At 41.4% G+C, this 27,447-nt stretch overlaps 1 protein-coding gene across 1 annotated transcript in view; it reads left to right on the top strand.

Moving 5' to 3' along the window:
* The first annotated feature begins 6,425 nt into the window (after positions 1–6,425).
* The window catches only part of CEP83 (centrosomal protein 83), a 156,889-nt gene continuing 135,867 nt past the window's right edge, over positions 6,426–27,447 (top strand). Inside the window, exon 1 of the transcript XR_001365295.2 lies at positions 6,426–6,554. The gene's annotated coding sequence lies outside the window, so the exon portion shown is untranslated. The remainder of the gene's footprint in view (positions 6,555–27,447) is intronic.

Here is a 27,447-nt window from a genome sequence, read left to right on the forward strand (position 1 = left end):
CATTGCCTCCAGAGAGGAGCTGTGGGTGCCTGGGGGATGAAGAAATGGGTTAAGAGTCTCAGGCCTTCCTGAAAAAGAGTGGAATCACAGGAATTGGGACCCACTCAGCAAATGTGAATTGAGGGCTGGCCTATGGCAGGCATGGTGGCAGGTGCCAGGGACACAGCATTTAGCAGAACAGACACAGAGCTTACTCCCCAGTGAATGAAACAGGCAATGAGCAAAGAAAACATAGATGGACAGATGGAAAGGGAGAAAGAGAATGAAGTACTTTGAAGAAAATTTAAAATGTTTGGTGGAGAGTAAATGCTGGTGGCAGATCTATTCTTATAGACAGGGTGATGAAAAAGAAGGTCTCTTGTCACCCAGATGTCATGTGGAGCATCTGGGGCCCTGTGCAAAGGCCTCAAGTGGGTAGTTTTGAGTGGGTAGCACAGAGGCCAGTGGGGCTCAGTGGGGAGGGGGCATGACAGGTGGCGGAGACGTGCCCCCCATTTCACAGCTGTGCAGCCTGCCTGGTCACTAGGGGATGGCGCCAGCCCCTCAGGGTTCCCCAGGGAAGACCAGCCCCCTTTCTGACTTTGGAACAGGACAGCTCCAGCTTTAGAACTGTGGAGGGTAAACAGATTGGTACATTTCCACATTCTGGAGTCACGTCTATCTTTTTAGCCAATGCTTGGAAAGTCTTTTCTCTGAAATAATCTTCCAGGACCAAGGCATCCCTTAGATAACTCCAGTACCACATCCCAAACGTAGCATTTGGCCCCACAGCTCAAAAGCAGCTCTCCATTCTCCTGGAGAGCCTGTGTGTCTTGGAAGGAAACAGATATAAACACCTCTTCCATTTTTGGCTAATCCTGAGCCTGTGCGTTCCAGAAGGAGTCACAGACGAAACCGCCTTCTGCGCTTCTCTTCTGAAAGATGGCTGGGCCCCCGGGGGACCACAGCTTCCCCAGCGGGTGCATATTCTCTGTATGACATGTGCTATGTAAACTCCCCGATCACACTGGGTCCTCGCGCTTTAAGACAACAAATCCCCAGGGGAAGGGGGCTGCATCTCGCATAATTGGACAGTTGGCTGTATCCAGAGAGAAGTGTTTGCATAGCACATTGAAAACCAGCCCAGGGGCCCACATGTTTGCTCAGCATCCACATGGCAAATAGTAAGAGCCTCCCTTGAATGTAGGGGTCACAAAGGGATTTTCTCAAATCTAAGCCAGCCGCAGGGGTGATGGCTCATTCAAAAGGCTGCGGTGTAGGAAAGGGTGTTCTGGAATATCGGTGCCAAGGCTCAGCTCATCTGAGATGGACATAAAGCATCTTTTCTCTGTCATTTTGCTTTTTAGCAGCAGAACTGACCCTGGAATACTGAGGGGTCCTAAGCCTGTTTCAGGGTCCAGGTGTCTGGAACCAGAGCCCAAAGGCCAGCTGTCGGGAGCAGGGGGTGGGAGAAGGATGGAGGCCCCCTGGCTGTGCTGAGAACAGGACCCAGCGCTTTATGCACATGATTAGTGATGAGGAGCTCGTTGCCTGGCAACAGAAACCCCCTCCCCCTTCTATTCAGACCCCTCGGGCTGCTAGTAATGTTTGGTGACATTTTTCTTTTCATAGCAGAGACAGAGTCGCCCCCTTAATTAGCTGAAGATGGTGCCCACCCCTCCTTTACTGGCTTATTGATCAGACTCCTGATTAGAAATCATCCCCTCAAAGCATTTAATTATTAATTGCACATTAATCATCGCTGCGCCAAGATAACCCCACAGATAGCTGTTCCTCTGAGTGAAGAGCTTAGACCAAGACCTGACACAGAGGAAGTGCTATATAAAAATTAACTGTTCCAATATTTAACAGTATCTCTTCTAGGAGATTCCAGGAGTAAGACCCACACTGGGCAGAATTGACTCTTTTCAAAGAGCTTCTCTGTTTTCTTTCAGACTCTCAGAATGCTCCTGCCAAGAAAATCCTTAGACAGCACCCTCCAAACTGCCTCCTTTTACATATGGGGGAACCAAGGCCCAGCAAGGTGGGTGACTTTGCCAAAGTCACACAGCTAAAGGTGCCAGAGCTAGACCCAACATAGAATTCATGGTCCCGTCTCTTTCCACTATACCCCTGGCTTCTAAATTTAGTGTCGCATAAGGATCTCACCAGGGAGCCTGTCAAAAATGCAGATTTGTGATCATTGATTCTCCCCCACAACACCTGTATTAGTGTCCTAAGCCTGCTGTAACAAATTACCACATGGTTCATGGCTTCAAACAATACAGGTTTATTATCTACAGCTCTGGAGGTCAGAAGTCCTAAAGTGGGTCTTGAGGTACTAAAAGCAAGATGTTGGCAGAGCTGTTTCTTCTGGAGGCGCTCGGGGCAAGTCTGTTCTTTGTCTTTTCCGGCTTCTCGAGGCCGCCGGCTTTCCTGAACTCACGGCTGCAGCGCCTGGCTCTGTGCTTCTGTCTCCACCTCTTCTCTGCCTCTCCTGCCTCCCTCTTTCCTTTCTAAGGACCATTGTGATTATGTGGGGCCCCTCCAAGTAGTCCAGGATAATCTCCCATCTCAAGATCCTAAATCTAGTCACATCTACAAAGTCCCTTTTGCCATGTAAGGTCACATGTTCACGGGTCCTGCAGATTGAACGTGGCCATCTTTGGGGGTTCATTATTTTGCCTCCCCTTCTGATTCCATCTTCAGGGGCTGGAGCCCTGGAATCTGCACCGTGTACAACTCTCTGCGACTCTGCTGCACTTGGGGAGCCTTGCGTTGCCCCTCCTGCCCTCTCTTGCTTGCTTTTTATGAGAAAATGATGCCATTGGCAGGACCAAGTCCTTGTTCCCATTTAATAAGATGAGACATTCAAGGCTGAGAAAAATTAATTTCTAGTCCAAGGTCCCTCAGCTCAAGCTGGAATTGAAGGCCAGAACCCCTGTCCCCACACCCAGTGTCCTTTCCACTGCATCACAGGCACCCGGTTCCCCTCCTGTACAATGGAGGCAAGGTTGTGGAGCCTGCTCCGCTCCTCTCACAGCGAGGACATCAAGGTCCAGGATTGGTCACATGGCCCTGCCAAGGCTCCACTTCCTGGGCACAAGTTAACCGCCCTCCCTCGGGAGGTCCTGGAGAGCTCAGACATCCCCCCCTGCTTTCTGCACCGAAATTTATCCTTACAAGTCTGCTGAGGGACGCTTCTTCCCACAGAGTGAGATTGATGGGCTAAATTAATTTCGAACACATGGGACAGAAACATCTGAGCCTTTTGGTGGATTATCTACACAGAGCAGACTGATGGGAGTTAGGGCTGAGGGGGTGGCAGGCCTCTTCTGTTCACCTCCCTTGAGGAAAAAAATAACAAAGGAGACGCTTGAGTGCTGGTGCGCGCGCGTGCGAATGAACACTAGAGGGCAGAGTTCGTCCAGGAATGGAAGAGCCCTGCTGCTTTCCTCTGGATTTCAGGACGATTTTTAAAGGGCGAGCTGGTAGCAGGAAGAAGGGTCATTGCCTTTGGTACGGCTTTAGTCCATAGGTTTCTAATTGGGCTATTAATCTGGAAATAAGTATAAAATAAGAAACCCAGGGGGTGAGTTGAGAGCAGATGCAATGTGAATTACGAACATCCCATGAATGACTTTTCAGAGGGTCAGTTATCTCCTAATCTTTGTTCTTTAATGTGAATTGACTCCTGACCACTAGCTGGCAGTTTGTCATAAAGCAGTAGGTCACAGTACTGAGAAACACCAAATTCTTTTAGAGTTTTCTAGAACATTATCCCTGCAGCTAGAAAATGTTAAAATATATATATGCAAATTCATGTGATGGTCTGCACAAACAGACACACAGACACTCCCCCTCGCCCCGCTCCCAGGCTGTCTCACCATGTGAATGGAGCAGTCACTGCAGAGGTGGAAGGTCAGCAGCTGCACGCTGATCCCTTGCTCGGGAGTTACTCCCAAAAACACACGCCTTGGCCATCTGCAAGGCAGCGACACTTGGACATATTTGAATTTACAGGGGCCTGAGGAGAGTCTCTTGTTTAGAACAACAGTGACTACCATATGACTAGAACTAACAACACTGTATTGCGTATGTGATAGTTGCTAAGAAGGTAAATCTCCAAAGTCCACATCACGGGTAAAAAAATGCTTGCTAGTATACAAGGTGGTCGATGTTAACCAGACTTATTGTGGTGATCATTGCACAGTATATACACATAGCGAATCTGTATGTCACACACCTAAAACTAATATAACGTTATATGTCACTCATACTTCAATTTAAAAAATGGAAAAAACCAACCAAACAAATATAATAATAACTACCATAAATGAGAACTCTTTAGGTACTAGGCACTGGGGTTTTCGTGTAGGATCTCATTTAAGCAATGGAACCCTATAAGATAGATACTATTATTATTATGTTTATTTTACAGTTGAGGAAATTGAAACTAAGAGAGGTTAAGTAAGTTGTCCAAGATTACCCAGCTAGGAGGTTGGTTCTTCCCTGACACTTTCCATTCTAATCTGAGCATGGTGCTGATTTGGTGAGTAGTCTTAGGAAAGTGACTCCTCCTCTCTGTTGAATCTTAGATCTTATAATGAGGCAAATACTTAATAACTGAAGTAGTCAAAATAAATATAACATAACCTCTATGTCAGAGATTTGGGGCATCAGGAGCCCAGATTAACACAGAGTCCAGGGATATCACCAGCCTTGAGATCTGCGGGAACCTGGTGCAGGGGTCATAAGAAGGAAGTTTTCATGGGCTGGAAATGTAACAGACTGGTGTGAGGTGAGTAGGATTATCCTCTTAACCTCCTGGTTTAAGAACATGGATGGATGCCTCTCCTGCCCACAGGCCCTATAGTCTGGGGGCTGTCGACTTGCAGGAGGATGGCCGCATGTTGGGCAGAGAGACGTGTGCATTGGAGAAATGCTGTCACCTGGGGGTTGGCTGGAAGAGGAAGCCACATGTTTCTCAAGGGCCCACCAGAAGCTGCCTGGCCCAGAGTGCTAGGGCAGGTCCCAGGGCTACTTGGTCAGCCATGGGGACCAACAGTCCTGCCACTGGCAATCACAAAAAAGCATATTCAGCTTTGCCTTTTCTTCCTCTGCGCCCAAAGTCAGAAAGGGACGCATAGGGAGGGCGAGGAGTGGGGGAGAGAGAGAGTAGGCCACGTCTCCAGTCCCCTCCCCCACTCCCAAATCTTCTAAAGCCTGTGGCCTAGTCTGCATTGGAGGCTAAGAGGAAAGCTTTGGATCAAATATAAAATTGAAATTTTAAACTGAACAGCACTGAAACTTAATAACTGGAGAGAAACCGTTTTGATAACTGAAATGATGAAAAGGCATAGAATCAGACGGGTGTGTACATAGCTAATGGAGCCTGCTACCCAGTGGGAAAAGGAGGTGCCACAGAGCAGAACTGATAGATTTGGGGGAGGGAGAATCCATTTCATGTTTATCCCCCCGGAGAATTGGCAGTCTTCACTAAACCTGCTACTCAAAGGAAAATCAATAAATATTACATATTCTGCTGCAGGCAAAGGGGCTGCTGCCCGCCGGTCCTCGCTGCGCAGTGACACCCTGCGCCTGCATTAGTGGCGCACCTCTGAGGGGCTTCGGTCTGGCCGGAGTGTCTTGGGCACCTCAGATAATGGTGAAAAAAGCCAAGGGTTTCTTTTCTTGTCCAGATTGTAATTATAGATCTTCTGCTTTCCACAACAAACGCTGGGTTAGGATAGTCATCTTCTTAAGTGCCCTCCCTCTGCTCAAAGACTTCTGCCCTCTGAGAGGTCTGGATTGATGCCCCCATCTCCCTCCTGAACTTTCATAGCTCATCCTGAGCCCTAGGCTTCAGAATGGCTAATACAGTATGAACTTAATTTGCAGAAATAATGATGATCATCTCATCCCAACTATGAGTTCCTTCCACCCCTTGACTGTACGAGATTTGGGCAGTACAAGAACCCATAGACAGACATCAGCAGAAGAAAGGCCAGAGCCCCTAAACAGACCCAAGGACCATATCATAATACCCTCTGTGATAAAAGATGATGTCACCAATCCATGGGAGGGGGAAAGAATAATCCATAAATCGTGCTTGGTTAATTGGTTAACCACATGTGGAAAAATAACCGTTTAAATTCTCACTTCATAACCAATCAATTTCCAATGGATTAAAGACTTAGATGTAATAAATAAAAGTGTGGAAGAAAACCTAAGTATTTATGAAACCTTGGGATTGGGAAAGAACTTTACAAACATAATAACAATAAAGAAATCGCATAAAAAATGATAACTTTGAATATATAAAATTTAAAATACATGCACTTTTAATATTTAAATTATATAAATGCAGTTTAAAAGTATAGTAGTAACATGGCCCATTAATCCCTATTGCACCAGCTGACAGCAAGCCAACAGCCAAGACGTGAGTGAGACCATCCTGGACCATCTGTTCCCTAGCCAGGCCACCAGCTGACAGTAGATGCATGAATGAGCCCAGCCGACATCAGCCACGCCTGGTCCAGGTCACCAGATACATCCTGCTGACCAACAGATTTGTAAGTAACCGTAAATGTTTTGTGGCTTTGAACACTACGTTTTAAGGTGATTTGTTATGCAGAATTAGATAAATGATACAAAAGGAAAATGGCAAATTGGAACAAATCTGTACAAGAAGTATGAAGGATAAAGATTAAAATCTTTAATATGAAATGAGGTCTTATAAATCAGTAAGAAAAGCAACATCTACCATAGAGAAATGGATACAGGACGTGAGGAGACAAGTTGTTAAGGAAGAAACAGAAATGGCTTAATAAACTAATGAAAAAAAGATTAAACCTCACAAAAACAAAAGAAGTGCAATCTAAACATTAAACCACACGTAGGTTTTACTTATTAAATGAACAACAATGTAAAAATATTCGGTCTGAGCACAGTTGTGTGATGGACACTCTCATATCTACAGATAGAAGTACAATTAACAAACCGTTTTTTGAAAGCATTTTAGCGAGATTGAGGGAAAGCCTTCGGGGCGGATGCAGTTGGTTGATGTGGAACATTACATTATTGTTCTCAATTCCTCATTGTGCTCTTTGTGGAAGTTGGTAGTTCTTTCTCCTGGAAGCAAAGTATTACTTTCTTTTAGACTAGATGTTGTGCTTGGCCTTGTGGCTGTTTTGGCCAATGGAGCGTTAACAAATGTGTACTGCAAGCAGAGGTTTAAGCATGCTCTGGTTTCAAGCTTGTTCCCTTGCATCTTTCCTTTTATCACAAGAAGAGCTTCCCCTGTGTACTCCTGTCCCTTCAGTCTGGGCCTCAGAGTGAACACATGGATCTGGGAAGATGGAGATGGTAGTGGAAGAATAGCGTTTGGAACTTGCCTGATTGCTACAAAAAAACAGACAGGACAGTTAGGTAGCAAAACCAAAACCCCACAAATTTTTCCAATAAAACCAGGTGTGAGAAGGTATCCCTGTGGACTCTGAAACACAAGCTGGTGAGGATAAATCATTGATAGTCACGAGACTTGTAAAGTATTAGCATCTGTGCAGGAAAAAGCAGTGGGGCATCTGACAAACCTGAGAACAAGAAACCCCTAAAATATCCAACAGGTATTCACTGGCAAGCTCAGCAAGCTAATTTTAGAACAACAGCTGAAACTATTGTGACAACTCCAATTAGCAGGTGAGTGCACAGGCCCACAGTAAGACCTGAAAGGTGTGGAGCAGTCCAGCCCCTGTAAACTCTCAAAACTCACCAGCCTGGGTCCCCTTTCCCTGAGGATACTGCTGGGAGTGGAATTAAAATTGAGCAGAATAGGCACTACAGAGATGAAGGAAAGAAAGTCCAGATAAAGGTGGGTGAGGGGAACATATCCAGGAAATCTTACAAAGTAAGCTATTACATATATATTTATTTATTTTATTGAGTTATATTCAGTTTACAATGTTATGTCAATTTCCAGTGTAGAGCACAATTTTTCAGTCATACATGAACATACATATATTCATTGTCACATTTTTTTCTCTGTGAGCTACCATAAGATCTTGTGTGTATTTCCCTGTGCTATACAGTATAAACTTGTTTATCTATTCTATATATACCTGTCAGTATCTACAGATTTCGAACTCTCAGTCTGTCCCTTCCCACCCGCCTCCCGCCTAGTAACCACAATTTTGTATTCTATGTCTATGAGTCTGTTTCTGTTTTATATTTAAATTCATTTGTCATCATCTTGTTTCTTTTTATTAGATTCCACATATGAGCGATATCATATGGTATTTTTCTTTCTCTTTCTGGCTTACTTCACTTAGAATGACATCCTCCAGGGACATCCATGCTGCAAATGGCATTATGTTGTTGTTTTTTATGGCTGAATAGTATTCCATTGTATAAATATACCACAATTTCTTTATCCAGTCATCTGTCGACTGGATATTTAGGCTGTTTCCATGTCTTGGCTATTGTAAATAGTGCTGCTATTATGAACATTGGGGTGCAGGTGTCTTTCTGAAGTAGGGTGCCTTCTGGATATATGCCCAGGAGTGGGATTCCTGGGTCATATGGTAAGTCTATTTTTAGTTTTTTAAGGAATCTCCATACTGTTTTCCACAATGGCTGCACCAAACTGCATTCCCACCAGCAGCGTAGGAGGGCTCCCTTTTCTCCACAGCCTCTCCAGCATTTATCATTTGTGGACTTTTGAATGATGGCCATTCTGACTGGTGTGAGGTGATACCTCATTGTAGTTTTAATTTGCATTTCTCTGATAATTAGTGATATTAAGCATTTTTTCATGTGCCTATTGGCCATTTGAATGTCTTCATTGGAGAATTACTTGTTTAGGTCTTCAGCCCATTTTTGGATTGGGTTGTTTGTTTTTTTCTTATTAAGTCTTATGAGCTGCTTATATATTCTGGAGATCAAGCCTTTGTCAGTTTCATCTTTTGAAAAAATTTTCTCCCATTCCATAGGTTGTTTTTTTGTTTTGCTGATGGTTTCCTTTGCTGTGCAAAAGCTTGTAAGTTTAATTAGGTCCCATTTGTTTATTCTTGCTTTTATTTCTATTGCTTGGGTAGACTGCCCTAGGAGAACACTGTTGAGATGTATGAGAGATAATGAGACATATGGACCAATGGAACAGAGTAGAGAGCCCAGAAATGAAGCCACAAACTTTTGGTCAATTAATCTTCGACAAAGGAGGCAAGAACATACAATGGAATAAAGACAATATTTTCAGCAAATGTTGTTGGGAAAACTGGACAGCAGCATGTAAATCAATGAAGCTAGAACACTCTCTTATACCATACACAAAAATAAACTCTAAATGAATCAAATACTTAAACATAAGACAAGATACAATAAACCTCCTAGAAGAAAACATAGGCAAAGCTGTTACATTTTTTGTACTACATGAAACACGACAGAAAGGGTAACTTTGTGAAGTTAAAAAAGTTATCCTGAACAAAGCCTCTTTATAAAAGTTTAGGAAAAACTAAATTCATACAAAAATGATCAACAGGAAAGTATTGAGGTCAAATCTCATACAAAGCTATTCTAAGAAAAATGAGAATGAGGAGCAGAATAAAATCCTTACAGGTGATGAAAGCAGGCCAGATACATTTGCTTAAAAAAAGAAAAAAAGAAGAAGCAAAATATAATCTACTATTTCAGAATGAGCTAAAAGACATTAAGAAAATGATACATAACATGAAAGACTAAATTATTGAGAAATAGAAAAACTCAGAAATGAAGTGACAGACATCAAGAGAAATATAGATATAAAATAAGTGAAGGTTAAACTGCAAGGAATCCAGTGGATTAATACATAGATAATGCCTTAGGAGAAATAGAAGGTGAAAATGAGAGAATTTTTTAAAATAAAGAACAATAAATTAAAAAGGTAAAGATTTCATGTATAACTGAAAAATTGTGCTCTACTCTGGAATTTGACATTACATTGTAAAATGACTATAACTCGATTAAAAGATTTTAAAAAAAAAGATAAAGATTGAGAAACAATACAACTATTGAATAAGTATGGGCAAAGAAGATCCAATATATGCTGAAAAGAAATTCCTGAAGAAGAAAAACAAGAAAACTGAACAAACACTAAACACTATAACTCAAGAAAAATTTTCTGAAATAAAATAAATTTGAAACTACATATTAAAAGGCACACTATGTGGATTGAGCTGAATGACCAACACTAAGACATATTGTAGTGAAATTTATGAATTTTAAAGAAAAAAGGAAAAAAAAAACCCATAAAACCTCTTAAGGCATCTAGGCCAAATGAACATGTGGCATATTAGGGAAGGAGGATTATTATTAGAATTTTTGATTGTAGCACTTTATGATAGGAGAAAATGGAATCATATACTATGATATCCAAGGAAGGAAAATGAGACTTTCAAGTATAAAAGACACAGACTAGCTGTTATGAATGTGCAGGAACTAAAGGAATATTCTTCCTCTGAGTGCTTCCTCAGGAATCTGTTAGAGAACAAGCTTTAGGCAACCAAAGTGACTAGAGAGACTTCAATATAAGGAATTATGGTAAGCATCACATACATAGCTATATGAAGACCAAATTAGAGTAGAAAAGAGAAGATGGTATGTGATGATTTTATGTTTTGACAATGTGAATGTAGTACAGCTAAAAGAAAAATTAGTGAGAATGGAGATAGCGTGTGCAAGATTTTTAAAAATTGTTTTTAGTTACATAATTGGTGGTGGTTCTTCTGAGTATTATTGTCTTTAAAATTTTTCTGTATATAATGTAGGATAAAGTAAATGAGCAGTTGTGGGATAGCCTGGCATTCCTCATGTCTTTGAGAACCACACCAGAATTCTTGGTGTGGACAAAGGAGATTCAGGAGTATAATGAAAGAGGTTATAGAGTAGCCCCATAGTCCTGAATTTGAATTGGAAATATCACCATGAACCCATGAAATGTTTTATCTTAAAGAATCTATTTCCTAGTTCTGTTCACTGTAAAAGACCAGAAATATTGACCAAGTCATCCAATAGCATAAGAGACTATGGTTATGAAGTGCCATTTTCCACTAAAAGAGAACCAGGACTTGTATAATGACTGACTCCAAACCTGTGGCAAGAATTATCTTGGAACATTTTGTTATACCAGAGAGCAAGGAATCTATCAAAAACAGTTAGAGTCATGTCAAAGTGACTCAGAAACCAATGTAAAGAGGCTCCCAGGGGTCAAAGATAAGAACATTTAAGCTGCAATAAGGGTAAGAATTGCAGTGGGTCAAAACACATGGAATGTATTTATTTATTTACTTGCCTCCTGATAGCCTTTATTTATTTTTAGAAATTAAAGTATATTTGGTTTGTAATGCTGTGTTAATTTCTGGTGTATAGCATAGTGATTCAGTATATATATATGTATGTATGTGTATATATATGTATATACACATATATATAATATATTTAAATTCATGGATAATAAACTAATCGGTCACCTTTAGAGGATAATGGGGAATTAATTCATTCTTTTGAAAACTGGATAAATAAAGGAAAAGAATAAAGCACTATCCTGCCTTTCCTATATAGGCTCTACCACTGGGTGACCATTAGTAGATGAGAGGTTGTGTTCTTTTAAAAATTTATTTAATAAATAAGATGAAATGATGGACATATTATTATTATTTTGCAATTTAAATGAATTAATGGATCTAGACAATGAGCATTAATGGCTGCTAACAACAACAACAACAAAAAGCAGTGAAAACCAGATATTACCTGTAGACTCGCCATAAAGTAGATGCAGGTTAAACCTGATTCTATTCAAGCCTCTACATCCAGCTGCCTATTTGCAGGAAATACAGAGGACAAAGGAATGTGTTGAGTTGTACCATGAATATGCAACCAGTAAAACTCAGACTGTGGGAAATTCTATAGATCAGTAAGCCCAGGTTCTTAAACAGATAAAGTGTAGGAAAAGAAAGGTATAGAGAAGGAAAATGTAGATTAAAAGGGATTTAAATGACATGTCAATTTTTTAAAAATACTAAATCATAGGGTCTATGGATGTGTACATAAATGATTAAGCCATAAACAAATGCAAGGAAGTGATTACTGTAAGAATCAGAATGGTGATTATTTGTGGGGAAAGGGAGGGCTATATTTGGGACGGGTCATACAGGAAGAGTTCTGATAAACTTCTATTTGTTAACCTGGGTGGTGGTTACAAGAGTGTTTATCTTATAATAATTCTTTAAGATATATATTTGTTTTGCATTTTAAAAATTTGTATTTTATTTTATAATAAAAAATGAAAACAAAAATAAACAAAAATGACCACACATAGAGCAGATGCCTGAGCCCAACCATAGGCATCTATTGATGGGCACTTAGGTTGCTTCTGTATCTTGGCTACTATAAATAATGCTGCAATGAACGTAAGGGTACATATATCATTTCCAATTAATGTTTTTGCTTTCTTTGGATAAATACCCAGGAGTGGAAATGCTGGATCATACGGTAGTTCTATTGTTAATTTTTTGAGGGCTCGCCATACTGTTTTCCATAGTGGCTGCACCAATTTATAATCCCATCAACAGTGCGTGAGAGCTCCCTTTTCTCCACATCCTCACCAAGACGTGCCCTGAGGGAGGACAGGGCTTGGCATGTTTGAGTGGGAGGGTCTATGGCTTATTTGAGGAGTCGCAAGGAGGTCAGTGCAGCCAGAGCAGAGGGATGGGGTAGAGAGTGGTAGCAGAGGAGGTTAGAGAGTTAGCAGGGGCCCAGAGATGTAGGACCCTATAGGCCTTGGTAAGGACTTTGGATTTGACCTTCAGTGGGATGGGAAGCTATTGGAAGGTTAAAAAATTTGGAGGTGGGGAGATAAAATTTATCATTTTAACCATCTTAAGTGTACAGTTCAGTGGCATTAAGTATATTCACAGTGTTGTACAACCATTATCACTATTCCTCTCCAGAATATTTTCATCCTAAACTGAAACTTTGTACCCATTAAATAACTCCCCATTTCTCTCTTCTTCTGGCCCCTGGTAAATCCAGTCTACTCTCTGTCTCTATGAATTTGACTATTTCAGGTACTTCATGTAAGTGAATTCGTACAGTATTTATCCTTTCTTGTCTAGCTTATTTCACTTAGCATAATGTCCTTAAGTTTCATCTGTGTTGTAGCATGGATCAGAATCTCACTGGAGGCTTTTAAGCTGAGGAGTGATATGACTTTCCTTGCATTTCAGCAAGATCGCTAGGGATGCTTTGTGAGATGGGAGAGTAGGCAACAAAGGTAGAAATGCAGAGGCCAATCACAAGGCCAGTGCAAGTCCGGATGAGAAATGATGGTGGCCTGGCCTAGGGCGGCAGTGGTGGAAATGATGAGTCATTTCAGAATCAAGATGTATTCTGAAGGCAGGCAGAGCTGACCAAATTTGCTGATGGATTGGATGTCAGGTATGAGAAAGAGTACAGGCAAGGATGATGGAAGGAGCTGTGTCTGACAATTTATAGAGTGAAGTTGTCATTTACAGAAATGGCCAAGAATGCAGGTGAAGTAGGATTTGGCACTGTGTGGGTGTGTTAAAGTTTAATTCTGAACATGTCAGATTTTGGAATGATTATTAGAACTCTAAGTGGAAACAGAGGATAGGCAGTAGATTCACAAGTCTAGAGTTTAAGAGAGAGGAGAGAAGTTAGGGCTTGAGATAGAAAATTTGATGTCATCAGCTTATAAGAACCTTGGATTTAAAGCCCTGGATCTGGATGAGGTCCCCTGCAATCTAAGCACAAATCTAGACAAGAAGAGGTCTAAGGAAGGCCTGGGGCACTGATGCTCAGAGGCCAGGAGATGGAGATGACCCAGCCAATGAGATTGGGAGGGAAGGGCCAGTCCATTAGGAGCATAACCCTGAAAAAGAGGGTAACTGAAGAGGATATTTCAGGAGGAGTCATCAAGTAAGGGAAGATTGGAAACGACTATGAGAATGACAATGGGAAGGTCTCCTGGGAGCTTCTCAAGGCTGGCTCCTCATCACTATTCCACAGAAATTGGGAAGCCAGTTCTGAGAGCCTTCCTTCACTCTTCTAAAGGGAGGGAGTCAGAGAGAGTGAGAAAGTGCCCTAAATCCAATGAGTGCTCCTTCCAAGTAGCTGCATCGTCTACCCTCTGAGTCATCTGAGACCTGCTGCTAAAGTCCCTGCCTTGATTCCTTCAACTAAGTCTCTTAGCTTTTCCTTGGGCTTCCCATCGCCCTTTGGATCACAGCTTGTCCACTGTTTTCAGAGCTGGTCCTGTGGTCCCCATCCTGTGTTTGGGGTCTATCTCTGCCTTGTCAAGTTTGACTTTATACAAGAACTTTCCATTTATCAGGCTCCCAGCTTTGTTTTCTTGACCAGACTATTCGCAGCATCCATTAAGTTTTTCCCCTCGTGCCTGGTCACCACAGCTCTTCTCATGTAAATTGCAGCTCTGCATTCAGCTCCATTTCCTGCTACCTGGTGCCAAACTGGGAAATGTCTATTAATCATTGTGAAAATTTTTGAGTGTTGACTATGCAAAGCCTTGTCATAAATGCTAGAGTATACCAATAATTTGACACAGTCTTTGTCTTCAGCTTCCCTCTGAGGTAATTTGGGAGAGAAAAGAAAACTAATATGTAAAGTGAGAGGTAATAAACCTAGACAATAAATCATGTTTTCCAAAAAATTGCCATCAATTCATATTGATATTAAATGGGAGTCAGAGAAGACAGTATTTAAGCTGGGACTTTGAGAGATAAGAGGATTTGAATAATAGAAAGGAAAGGGGTGGGCAGCCCAGGAGGAGGGAAGATAAGTGAAGCCTTGATGACAGGAAGGTGAAAGGAAAGGTAAATTTGATGCAGATTGTGGAGTATGAATGTGAAGCATTAGGTGCAAGGAATTTAATGGTGGCTGCTCAGGAGTTTTGAATAACATGAAAGCAGTTCAGAGAAGAACAGCTTGGAAGCTTTGGTCAGTATGAAGAATTAGGAGTCAGTGGAGCCAGTGAAAATGCTAGTGCAGTAGTGCAGCTCTGACAAGGTAAGAGCTTGGGCTTCCAACTGGTGTAGGAAAGAACGCTTCTTTCCTGAGACTTCCACCAGCTGATTTCTCACTGGCCCAGGTTTAATCATAAGCCCACCTCTGGGCATATCTCCATGGCAATGGATATGTGGTGATCTGATTGGCTAGGTTCTGGATCTGGGGGTGGGGCCAACTCCATCCAGCTACTGATGGGTGTGAGGGTGGCTCCCTCAGAAGAATTCAGACACTCCCTCCTCCCACCTGTCTTGGACATACCTCTACTGTGGCACATCTGACACTGGATTGTGGTTATTGTGTATGTGCATCAGAGACTGTTACCTATCTGTGTAGCTGCAGCTTCTGGCAATCAGTAGGCGTGGACTTAATGACTTAATAGAAATGGGGTATGCTAGGAAAATCAGTTTTGGAAAAAAGAGAGTGAATTTGACTTTAGGAGTGCTGTGTCAGGGATGATGGGACCACCAAACAGAAATGTCTGGTGGAGACAATTGAAGAGATTGTGTTAGGAGGAGTCCACTAGACAAGTTTCTCTGGAGTAGAGATCTTGTCTGTATGGTTCTAGCTTCTAGAACATGGCACAAGGCAAATGTTTGATAAATATTTGTTGAATTACTGATATAAGTGAGAGAAGTAAGAGGTGAAGTCACGTGTGTTTGAGATTTCTAAGAATGGGCACAGGGCCAAACCTGACCCCAGGGGACAGGCCCTGCATTTAAGAGAAAGGATGAAGACAGGACATCACACACAAGCAGACATATGTCCAGCAAACAAGAAGGGAGGCCCTTTCTCTCCATGTGCCTTTTATTTCTTAGGAAAGAAATCTTTCTTAGATTCCGTTGCCTGGAATTAGGTCGCGTGCCCATGCTGGGCTGCCAGACAGGCTGAGGAAGCAAATATATGGCCTTTTCAGACTCCGTGGACCTATAATTCAATTTTGATGACATGGAAGGAAAGAGGAGGAGCAGGGATGGCTAAGGGATTTTATCTGCCTCACAGAGAAGTGAAATTGTAAATGAGGAGGAGGAGGAGACATTAATAGAGGTTTTAAAAATCTAGACTTACTTTGGGGATGTTCTTTCAGGTTCAAAGGTTTCTTCCAGATTCGTTCTTCTGGTACATTACACAATGTGCCAGGGGCCCAGGGAGCCTGCCCTCCTCTCCTGTCCCCTCCTGCTTACCCGTTCTCATCAGTAGCATCGAGGTCTCAGTTTGAACACTTAAAGCAACACTGGGATGTTTGTTCTCCTCCAGGTCAGGGAGAAAGCTGAATTTCAATAACTCCAGCTCGGAGCAGTGGTGCACAGGAAAGTTGACTTTGAGATATGCCGATGGGTCAGGCCTATTTGCAGTCTTAAAAAGGACCGAATCACAGCCCCGACATAAAGCTGCAGGGAGCAGGCTTCCCCTCCTGAAAAACAGCATCGAGTGAAATGTTACCACAAAAGAATTCATTTTCCTCTCCCTTATCCCAGCCTACAGTTGAGCCTAGTCCCCTGTTCCTAGGGACACAGAACAGCAGGGCAGAAAAAGACCTTCATCAGAGGAAGCAAGAGACGGCAGGGCAAGGGAGGTCTTCACTCCCTTGTATGTGGAATCTTGTAAAACCCCAAGTCAGAGCCACAGAGGGTAGAGTGGTGGTTACCTGGGGCTGGGGGTGCCGGGGAAAAGGGTACAAGCTTCCAGTTAGAAGATTAATGAGTTCTGCTGATCTAACACGAAGCATGGTGATTCTAGCTAATAATACTGTATTACGTACTTGAAAGTTGCTAAGAAAGTAGATCTTAAGTGTTCTCACCACAAAAAGAAACGATAATTATGTGATGGGATGAAGGTGTTAGCTCAAGCTATGGTGGTAATAATCATTGTGCAAGATATATAATTATATGAAACCAACAGTTGTATCATATTAATTGTATCAAATGTGTAAGTTGTACACATTACACTTATGCAGTGTTATATGTCAAGGATAGCTCACTGAAGTGGGGAGGGGGTGGGAAGGATGGCCTTCACAACATCAGGACCAGAGGGGGAGTGTTTGCCACAAGCAGCAGATTTATTATAATAGCATTTTTGAAGCCCTGACTGTGCCAGGCTCCGTTCTAAGTTTTACTTGTGTTACTTAACTTGGCAGGTAGTCTTATTTTTCTTACGTTACAGACAAAGAAGCCCAAACATGGAGAGGTTAAGAAGTCACTTGCTCCAAGTCCTTGAGGGACTGAGGGGGAAACCAGGGGATGAAGGAGGGCTGTCACTCCTGAGCCTTTCTGATGTACTGCTTCCAGCTTGGTGATGCCAGCTTCCCTGTCACTTGCCAGAGACTCTCTGGTCACTGGGGGCAGCTGTATTTCCGTGGAGAAATGAGCATCACCTCCTGCTTTGCCCTCTAAACTTACGGCTGTGGGAGGGCAGCCAGGAAGTGAGCGCCTCCTTCCACACCAGACACAGCGCTAGGGCTTCCCTACAGAGCTCACCCCAGCACACACTTACATGTGGAGGGGCTGGAACAGGGGGGTCAGGACGGGGGTGCTGGAGCCAGGCTGCTCAGGTCCCAGCTCCGGCTCCACCACTTACTAACCCCACCGTTCTCCAGGTCCCTGTCTGTGAATGAGGTTGGTCATAAAGTTACCTGCCTCACAGTGTTGTTGTGAGGCTTGATTTACAGACGTTGTACATGGATATACATACATTAAAATGTATATATTATGTGTTTATTATTATATATACTTGTATGTATTAACTATATTAATAAAATATGTATCTATATAATACATGTTAAATATATATTTATATGTTATATAAATATATTATATATACACATATCATATATAACATACATATATACGAAATTTTATATATTATATATTATTTTGTACACATACTTTATATATGTTAAATATTATACATAATGTTATGTATATATTTATATACATTATAAACAAGACCTAGCACACAGTAAGTGTTACGTATATTGTTAGCTTCTGTTATTAGTGGGTCATTCCTCTTTACTCTGAAGGGCAGGCATTGTGGAGGAAGTCCGCGGAAGACCCGAAGACTCTTCTTTTCTAAGGCCCTGAACTATTTATTAAGACGAGGCAGTGGGACTGTCATGTGATGACTGATTGGGCCGAGGGATTCTTAGGTTCCAGTTTGTGTCGCTGTGGGACTGTGTCTCTGTACTCATGGCAAAAGTGCAGAGATGAGATCCTCTCTGATACTTTCTCCTATAAATTCAAGTTTGGAACTTAGTCCTTCAAGGCGGTAACTGCCCAGATACTGTTTACATTCCAGGAACAGCTTAAATATGAACATTTCCATAAGCACTTCCTGATTCTCACTTGGAAATAGATTCTTCATATTCTGTGCTTTGTCCTTATGTTTCCTGTGGCATCTATTATTACCATTTTAAAGTAAGCATTGAACATTTTTATATATCTTTTAGTCAGATGTATTGAGATACACTTTACGTACAGTAAAACAGCCTAATTTTTTGTGAACAGTGCTGACTTTTGAAAAACACATTTAGTTGTGTAACCACCAGCGTTATAATGAAGTTGTATAGCCTGTCTAACCCCAAATCATTCCCTTGTGCCCCTTTGGAGTCAACCCCTCCCACAAAACCTAGGCAACCTGGTCTGTTTTCTGTCCCTGAAGTTTTGCCTTTCCTAGAACGTTATATATTTTGAATCATACCATGTGTTGCCTTTTGAGTCTGACTTCTTTCACTTGTGTGGGATTCATCCAGGTCAGTGTATGGATTAACAGTTACTCCTTTTCAGTGCTGAGCAGAGTAACAGTATCCAGTTATGTGGATGTGTCATAGTTCATTTATCCATTCACCTGTTGAAGGACAGGGCTCTTCGTTTTTTAAGACAGTAAGTAAAGCTGCTTGTTTATATACAAGTTTTTGTGTGAATATAAGTTTTCCTTTCTCTTAGGTGATTCTTTGGACTGAGATTGCTGGGTCACATGGTAAGTGTATGTTTAATTTTGTGAGAAACTGTCAGACTCTTTTCCAAAGTGAGAATTCCAGCAGAGAATTCCAGTTACTTTGCATCCTTGCCAGCACTCAGTATAGTCGGTGTCCTTCCTCCCTTCCCTCCTTTCTACTTCTCTGTCTCCCTTTCTACCTTTCTTTTTTTCTTTCACTGGCATTGTAATAGGTGTGTAGGGGAGTAAACTTTTTTTGTTGAGGTGTCATGTCATATGCATACAGAAAAGTGCACAAATCCTGTGTCAGGCTTGATTCACTTTGACAAAGTGAATGTACCCTTGTGACCGCCATCCAGATCAGATACCAGCGCATTACCAGTACCCCAGGAACACCCCTGTGCCCTCTCCCTGGGTTGTGGGCCGAATGCTGCCCCCCTCCATTCATATGTTGAAATTCTAACCTCCAATGTGATGGTATTAGGAGGTGGGGCCTTGGGGAGGTGATTAGGTCGTGAGAATGGAGCCTTCATGAATGGGATTAGTGCCCTTATAAGAAGAGACACTAGAGAACTTGCTTTCTCTCTCTCTGCTGCATTCCAAAGGCAACCTTATTCTGACTTCTATCACCACAGATTAGTTTTTGGACCTTCTGTAAGTAAAATCACACACTATGTACTCCTTTGTGTGGCTTCCTTCGCTGGATGTTATGTTTGAGAGGTTCAGGCTTATTGTTGCGTGTAGTTACAGTTTGTTTATTTTCTTGCTGTGGAGCACTTCATTATATAAACATACCACAATTTATTTAACTAGTCTACTGTTGTTGGTCACCTGGGTGGTTTCCAGTTTTTGTCTTTTATGAATGATGCTTCTGTGAACATTCTTGTTGCCGTTTGGGAGGTATCCAAGTTACCATCAGGTTCTATAATTCACTGGAAGGACTCATAGAACTTGGAAAGAAAACTGTTATACTCAGTAATGGCTTATTGCAGTGAAAGAATACAGCCTGAAATCACCGATGGGAAAAGGTTCACAGGGCAGAGTCCAGGAGAGCTCACGGTGTGAGCTTCTGTTGTCCTCTCCCAGGGACAGACAGCACTTCCTTCTCCCAGCAGTGATGTGTGGCAGGGTGTGTGGATTACTGCCAAGCAGGGAAGCTCAGCCAACCTTGGTGTCCAGGGGTTTTATTGGGGATAGGTCATGTAGATGTGGTAACTGCCCACCTGAGTGTCCTTAGTCTCCAGCTCCTCCAGAGATCAAGCTGATATGGGGGCGGGGGGGGGGGGGGGAGGCCCTGAGGCCCTGAGGCCCTGACCATAAACTGCATTGTTAGCATAGATGATCTGGTATGTCCCAAAGCCCCCAGGTAAACAAAGAAACTCTTATTAGAGAAGACATTCCGTAGGGCTTTGTGGTTACTGCCTAGAAGCTACTCAAAGACCTAGCCTTTCTTTGGGCAAGGTTAATCCATTATTGCACACTTCCTTGCATGTCTCTTTTGGTGACTACATGTAGCATTTCTGTTGGACACATACTAAGGAATAGAGTTGCTGGGTCATAACTTATGTGTATATGTTCAGCTTTAGTGGTTATTATCAAGTTTTCCAAAGTGGCTATATCAATTTATGTTCTCAACAGTAGTATGAGCGCTCCATTTACGTCATGTCTTCTCCAACACTTGCTGTTGCCAGATGTTTCATTTTACTTATTTTAGCCATTCTGGGGGGGTGGGTAGTAAAATCTCACTGTGCTTTCAATCTGCATGTCCCTGCTGAATAATGGTGATGAGCATGTGTTTATGTGCTTATGAGTCATTTTGATATGCTTGCACTTACTATTATTAACTTCCTGTGTTGTTACCCAATTCAGTTTATTTCGGTTAAACAGCGCAGTCCCTATCATGTGCCAGACCTTGTGCTGCGACAGTAAGGAATGTAACAATGAACAAAATGTGGCTCATGCTCTCCCCACACGTGCATGCACACACAGAAGAGGCTCCTTATTTATTGATGTGGAAAGATCCCCCAGTATATTCTAAGTTTAAAAAATTGCAGAAAAAAATATGTGTAGTATGCTACCATTTGTGTGGAATGTTTGCGGGAGAAATAAATACATGCATACACACACACACATAGTCTTGAATTATGCATTTAAACATTTTCAGGAGGATAAACAGAAACTATAATAACTACTTGTAAAGGAAGAACACTAAGTGAATGGGGAATGGTGAGGGGAGGGAACAGAGACTTTTTGCTGTACAGTTAGCCCTCCGTATTATCTCAGGGTTCAACCAATCATGAATAGAAAATATTTAGAATAAAAATTCAGAAAGTTCTCAAAAGCAAAAGTTGGATTTACCACACACTGGCAACTATGTACATAGCATTTACATTGTATTTAGGTATTAGAAGTAATCTAGAGATGATGTAAAGTACACAGGAGTCTGTGCATAGATTATATGCAGCTACTGTGTCCTTTTATATGAGGGACCTGAGCATCCTCAGATTTTGGTAGCTGTGAGGTGGAGGATGTGGGGGGTGGTGTCCTAGAACCATTCCCTCGTCGATAGTGAGGGACAACTATACCAGTTTATACTCTGATGTGTAAGCAGTGTAAATCTTTTTACCTAAACCTAAATCTTTTTAGCTTTTGAAATCATTGTATAGAAATATATAAGAAAAAAAAAACAAATATTGCTTCTGTCTCTGTTTTGTTTGTAGTCCAGTCGGGAGGGGTGTGGCGGAGTTATGGACACTAGTCTAGGGTTGGGAAGGATGGCGTTGATGGAGGCCCCAGCCTAGGCGTGAAGGTGGGGTGGAGTGTCCTGGGCTCCGAACTCTGAGCACTTCCAGGTCAGGGAGTGAAGGAGCAGGGTGGGAGGGGGCGGCTGCAGCAGTTAACGGGGGCAGATCTGACACCTCTGTAGACTTCGGATACCTAAGGCTTGGGGACCCACTTTAGGGTGTTTAAGCAGAAGAGCGATGAGAACAGATTTGCGTTTTGGAAAGATCACTTTGGCTGTAGAGAGGATGGACCGTAGGACCACAGGCTGCAGGAGGCCACAGAGGGTCTCCCATCCCAGGTGAGAACTTGGGCTTTGGAGTCAAACCCACTTAACCTGCTTCTGTAAATGGAAGAAAAGAGCACTTCCCTTGTAGAATTATTGGGAAAGTAGAGCGAGAAAATGCTCATAGGGTCATTATCACAGTGCTCAATACAAACGTTAGACATGGTCACAGTAGTCTGCTGAGTCTGACCACTTCTCACCGCCGCTGCCTCTGCATTTCTGGCCCCAGCCACCATCAGCTTTTACCTGGAGCATCAGAGTCGCCTCCTAACAGGTGTGCTGGCTGCCATGCCTGCCCCCTCAGTCTGCTCTTCACAGCAGCCAGATTGTTTCAAAATGGGACTGAGTCACAGACCAAGCCTAATTTTCCTAGTATGTGAAGGACTACAAAAAGATTGACAATCCAGTAGAAAAATGGGCAATTCATAGAAAAAAAAATACTAATGGCTGGGAAATACATGAATAATTAATTGCTCGGCTTCATTCATAAGAAACATGCAAATGAAAACCATTTTTCACCTATCAGATTGGCAAAGACCAATGAGTTTGATAATACCCTGTTTGATAATGGCAAGTAACATATTGCCAGTGGCATGGTTACAACCTTAATGGAAGGCAATCTAGCAACACTTGTCAAAATACCAAAGCACAAACCTTTTGACATAGCCATTTAATTATATGAATTTACCTTAGAGCTATATTGTCACTTAGGCAGAACATCTATAAAAATTTATTAATTTCAACATTGTTTTCAATAGCAAGATATGACTGACCCCCAGCCACCTCTTTTACCTGATTTCTTATTACTCTTTTCCTTCGAACACTAAACTCAACTACTCTGACAGATCTACTATTTCTAACATGCCAAGCATTGCTCCCGCTTCAAAGCTATTCACATGCTTTTTCCTCTGCCTGGAGTACTGTTCTCTCTACCTGAAATGTTGTTCCCTCAGAGAGCTAAATGGTTCGGTCCTTCTCTTCATTAATTCTGTTCAAATGTCATCTCTTCAAAAAGGCCTTCTCTGACTACCCCATTTAAGTAGCAGCTGCTCATCACTGCTCCATTATAAGGCTCTGTTAGCTTTTGCTGTGTAGCAAACCATACCCAAACCTAGTGTCTTAGAACACTGACATTTATTAATTTTTGACATTCTGTGAGTTGGTTGGGCAGTTCTTCTGGCTAGGCTGGTTTGGCTGTGGCCAGGTGGTCTAGATGGCCACATTCACATGTGTAGGATCTTAGTTGGTACAGTTTAAATGGCTGGGACAGTTGGGTCTTGTTCACATGGTGGCTGAAGAATTTTCAGAAGCAAGAGAAAGCAAGTCCATTCCACAAGTACTTTTCAATATCCTGTTTGACCACATTTGGTAATGTCATGTTGGCTAAAACATGTCATATAGTTGAGCCAGAGTCATTGTGGGAGGAAAACACCCAAGGGTGTGGATCCCGGGAGGCATGATTGGGGACCATGATTGCAACATTGAACAGTAGATCCTTCATAGCACTTATCACCATTAGATATTACACTGTGTATTTTTTCATCAGTTAACTGTATCTTCTCCATGAGGAGGATGGAGTCCTTGTGAAGGCAGGGATTTGGTGTGTGTTTATATTTATTACTTATCTCTTCAGTACCTATAAAAGTACTTGGTATTTACTGGGCACTCAATACATATTTATTGAATAAATGAATTAATGAATAAGGAGATGGGAGGCTGTTGCAATAAAAAGTGGGAGAAGGAGGGCAGGAAGTATAGTGACCTGAACTAAGCCAATGGCAGTAAAGATGGAGAGAAGTGGATGAAGTGACTGTGTTGGAGAGGTAGTACGTGGGAGTATAAACAAAACTTAGTGATTGCTCGTATGTGGGAAATAAGAGAAAGTCAAAGATAAACCATGTTGTAGGGAGGGTATAGCTCAGTGGTAGAGTGTGTACCTAGCATGCACAAGGTCTGGGTTCAATCCCCAGTACCTCCATTAAAAGTAGATAAATAAACCTAATTACCCCCCCCAAAAAAAAATTAAAAATAAAAAAAGATAAACCACATTTCTGACTTGGCCAGTGTGCTGGTTAATTAATATTCTTAAATGCAAGCTCTATCTCAAAAGCCTAAGCAACAGGAGAACTTATTGAAAAGAAATTGGGGTAGATCAGGTAATTGAAAGGTTGTATAACCAAAGGGCAAAAGGGGACAGGAAGCAGTTGGGTCTCAGGAAAACTGGATCAGGTCTCAAACATGACCATGACTCTATACTTCCCTTCACTATGTGTCTTTTTGAGGATTGGCTGTATTTTCTCTCACTGTCAATTTGTTTCCATAACTTTACTACCACTGGCAGCTCCTAAATTTCAAACTGTAGGGACAACTGTTTTTTTTCCCCCTATCTTCAGTTTTTTGCAACTCTTTCTTAAAAAATAAATTCTATGACAGAACTCTTGCTGAATGATTCCTCAACGAGTCAAGTGTGGCTCGTGGGGCAGGGCCCCATGATAGGCCCAGCTTACATCAGGTGCCCATTCCACACTAACTGGCTAAGGCCAGGGGGACGGGACCATTAAGAACTTGGTAATGTAGATGGAAACACAGAGTTGGTGTAAAGGGAGAGAAGTTCGCTAAAGAAGGGGGCGCCATTCACTGACATGGGGATCTCAGGAGAGGATTTTGGATGAATATGTGTGCTTTTTTTAAAAAAAATCTCTGTTATTGGACTCTATTTAAGGCAGAATCTGTGTCTGACTCATCCTCACAGAATTACACAATTTTACTAAAAAAGGAATCTTATTATCTTAATACTTGTTTCTTAATATATCACTTTAACCCTCTTTTATAGGATTTTAGTGACAATAGTATTCCAAGCTATGGGTATACCAAAATATATTTAACTAATTTTCTGTTGGTAGACATTCAGGTGGCTTTCAAGGGTTTGTTTGTTTTGCTTATAGTTTATTATATATAAAATTTGGGACTCCTCAAGACCACCCTCACTTCTGATACCAAATGCAAAACCCCTCTCATGTTCAGTAATTTGCTGGAAGGACTGACAGAACTCATTGAAAGATGTACTCATGGTTATGGTTTATTACAGTAGAAGGATACAGATTAAAGTCAACCATGGAAAGAGGCACATGAGACAGAATCCAGGAGTTCCAAGCAGGAAGCTTCCAGGCATCTTCTCCCAGCGGAGCTGTGGGCAGCCCGAAGTCCTCTCAGAAACAATGCACACGGCAGTACACGTGGAGCACTGCCAGCCAGGGAAGCTCACCTGAGCTTAGTGTCCAGAGTTTTTCCTGGGGCTTGGTCACAGAGGTGTGGTTGGCTGCCTGCATGGCTGACCTTAGTCTCCAGCTCCTGCAGGAGTTGAGCTGATACCATGTGGCTCAAGACCCCCACCATCAGTTCCTTGATAGCATAGACAATCTGGTGTGGCCCAAAGTTCCCAGGTAAACAAAGGCACTCTTACCAGGCAGGACATTCCAAGGGCTTAGAGATTACCTCTCAGAAGCTGAGAGCAAAGGCCAGACCTCTCTTTGGATAAAGTTAATTTTTTACTACTCAGTATGTGATATATATAATACTATGATGAACATCCTAATAGTTGTAGCTTTTTAAAAAATAGCTTTAGTGTCTTTATAAAAAAGAACACATGTCCTTTATAAAACAAAATGAACAACATAGTAAAAGAAAACAATGAGAGCAAAATTAGCCCAAATTCAATCCCTAGGTGATAGCAGTGATTAATACATTAGAGTGTGTCCTCGCAGACATCTTTTATGCAGTTTATATACCCAGTAGATACAGTTTTATATCAACAAAATCATTGTATTCATGTTGACTAATAATTGGTTTATGGATATTTAAGTTCTTTAAATTGGTTTTATTAACTATTGACTGTATACACAAATTACTTATGAAGATAAAGAAGCACATTTGTCACCAAACACCCTTAATTACCACCAAGTTTTGCCATCAATATTTTTGTTACCTTTAAAGTCTCAGGTATGCCTCTTGCCTCTCTCCAACCTTGACCTCCTTCCTCTCCCTCAGAGGTAACCTCTGTCCTGAATTTATGTCTATCGTTGCCTTGTTTTTAGTTTTACCACAAATATTTGTTTCTCTAAACAATGAGTGAATTAGCTTTGCATTTTTTGGAACTTTACATAAAAAGAATCATACTGTAAACATTATGCTGCAACTTGCTGTTTCCTCGCAACTCTTCCTGAGGTCATCCATTTTCACTGCTGTTTATTTATCTATTGCACTGTTGATTGACAATTGGGATTGTTTCTATTTTCTTGGTCTTACAAACAGTGTAGATATGAACACATGTGCAAGAGTTTCTCTTGACTACATGCCCAGGAGTGAAACTGCTGGGTCATAAGATATGCACATCTTCAGCCTCATCAGATAACTAACGTCAAATTGTTTTCCAAACAGGTCCTGCCAGCTTACATTCCCACAGGCAGTGTAAAAGTGTTGCAATGACTTCACGTTCCCACTGACACTTGATATTTTATTTTTATATCTTTGTGTACTATCATGCTAATCAAAGTAAAATTAGAAACTTATGGTAAATATTACCAAATTGCCCCTGAAAAAGGTCTTACCAATACATACTTTCACTAACGTTATATGAAAATCTCTTTCCTTACATCTTAGGCAATACTGAAAACTATGATTCTTTAATATTCGCCAATTTTAATTTTAGTGTTTGCCAAGTAGCTAGGTGAAAAAAAAATTATCTAATTTTAGTTTACGTTCTTTGGTTACTAGGATTTTAATGTTTTTGAAAGTCTTCATTTCTTCATATATAAAATGTCTTTTCATATAAAATTGTGGTGTTTGTAGATCCAAGGTCAGGGGTATGAGAGTGGAGCATTGAGTAATAAAAACTTTTTACAGAGTCAAGAGGCACGGTTCTGTGCAGCAGAAGAAAAGACAACTCTTGAGATTTTATTATTTCGAAGTTAGTACAGCTCTTTTACCCTAATTGAAAGGAAACCAGAGATACTAGGCTTTGACAAACTATCAAATTAAATTCTGTTTTCACTGTATGGAACTTATAAATCATATAGTATAGAATTAGATATTTTAAAATAGCATTTACATAATTGGATTAGATATAAGTACATCTACAAATAACCTAGACTTGTCCGTTTTCTCCAATGATTTCAAAATAGTATCCATATTATTTTAAATGTTTAATAATTGAAAAAACTGAAACTGCAGGAAGATAAATGATCTTTGCACAGTCACAGCAAATCAATACCAAAGTCAAGAGTAAAAATCATTTTCAGTGTATTATTATGGTCGGTCTAAACTCTTCAAACCCCCTGCAAGGTTTTATGTATCAGGAATTTAAGTGTTTTGAAGATGAAAGACTTCAGCCAGAG

This window comes from Camelus ferus, chromosome 12 (assembly GCF_009834535.1).
Source record: "Camelus ferus isolate YT-003-E chromosome 12, BCGSAC_Cfer_1.0, whole genome shotgun sequence".
Taxonomy (NCBI): domain Eukaryota; kingdom Metazoa; phylum Chordata; class Mammalia; order Artiodactyla; family Camelidae; genus Camelus; species Camelus ferus.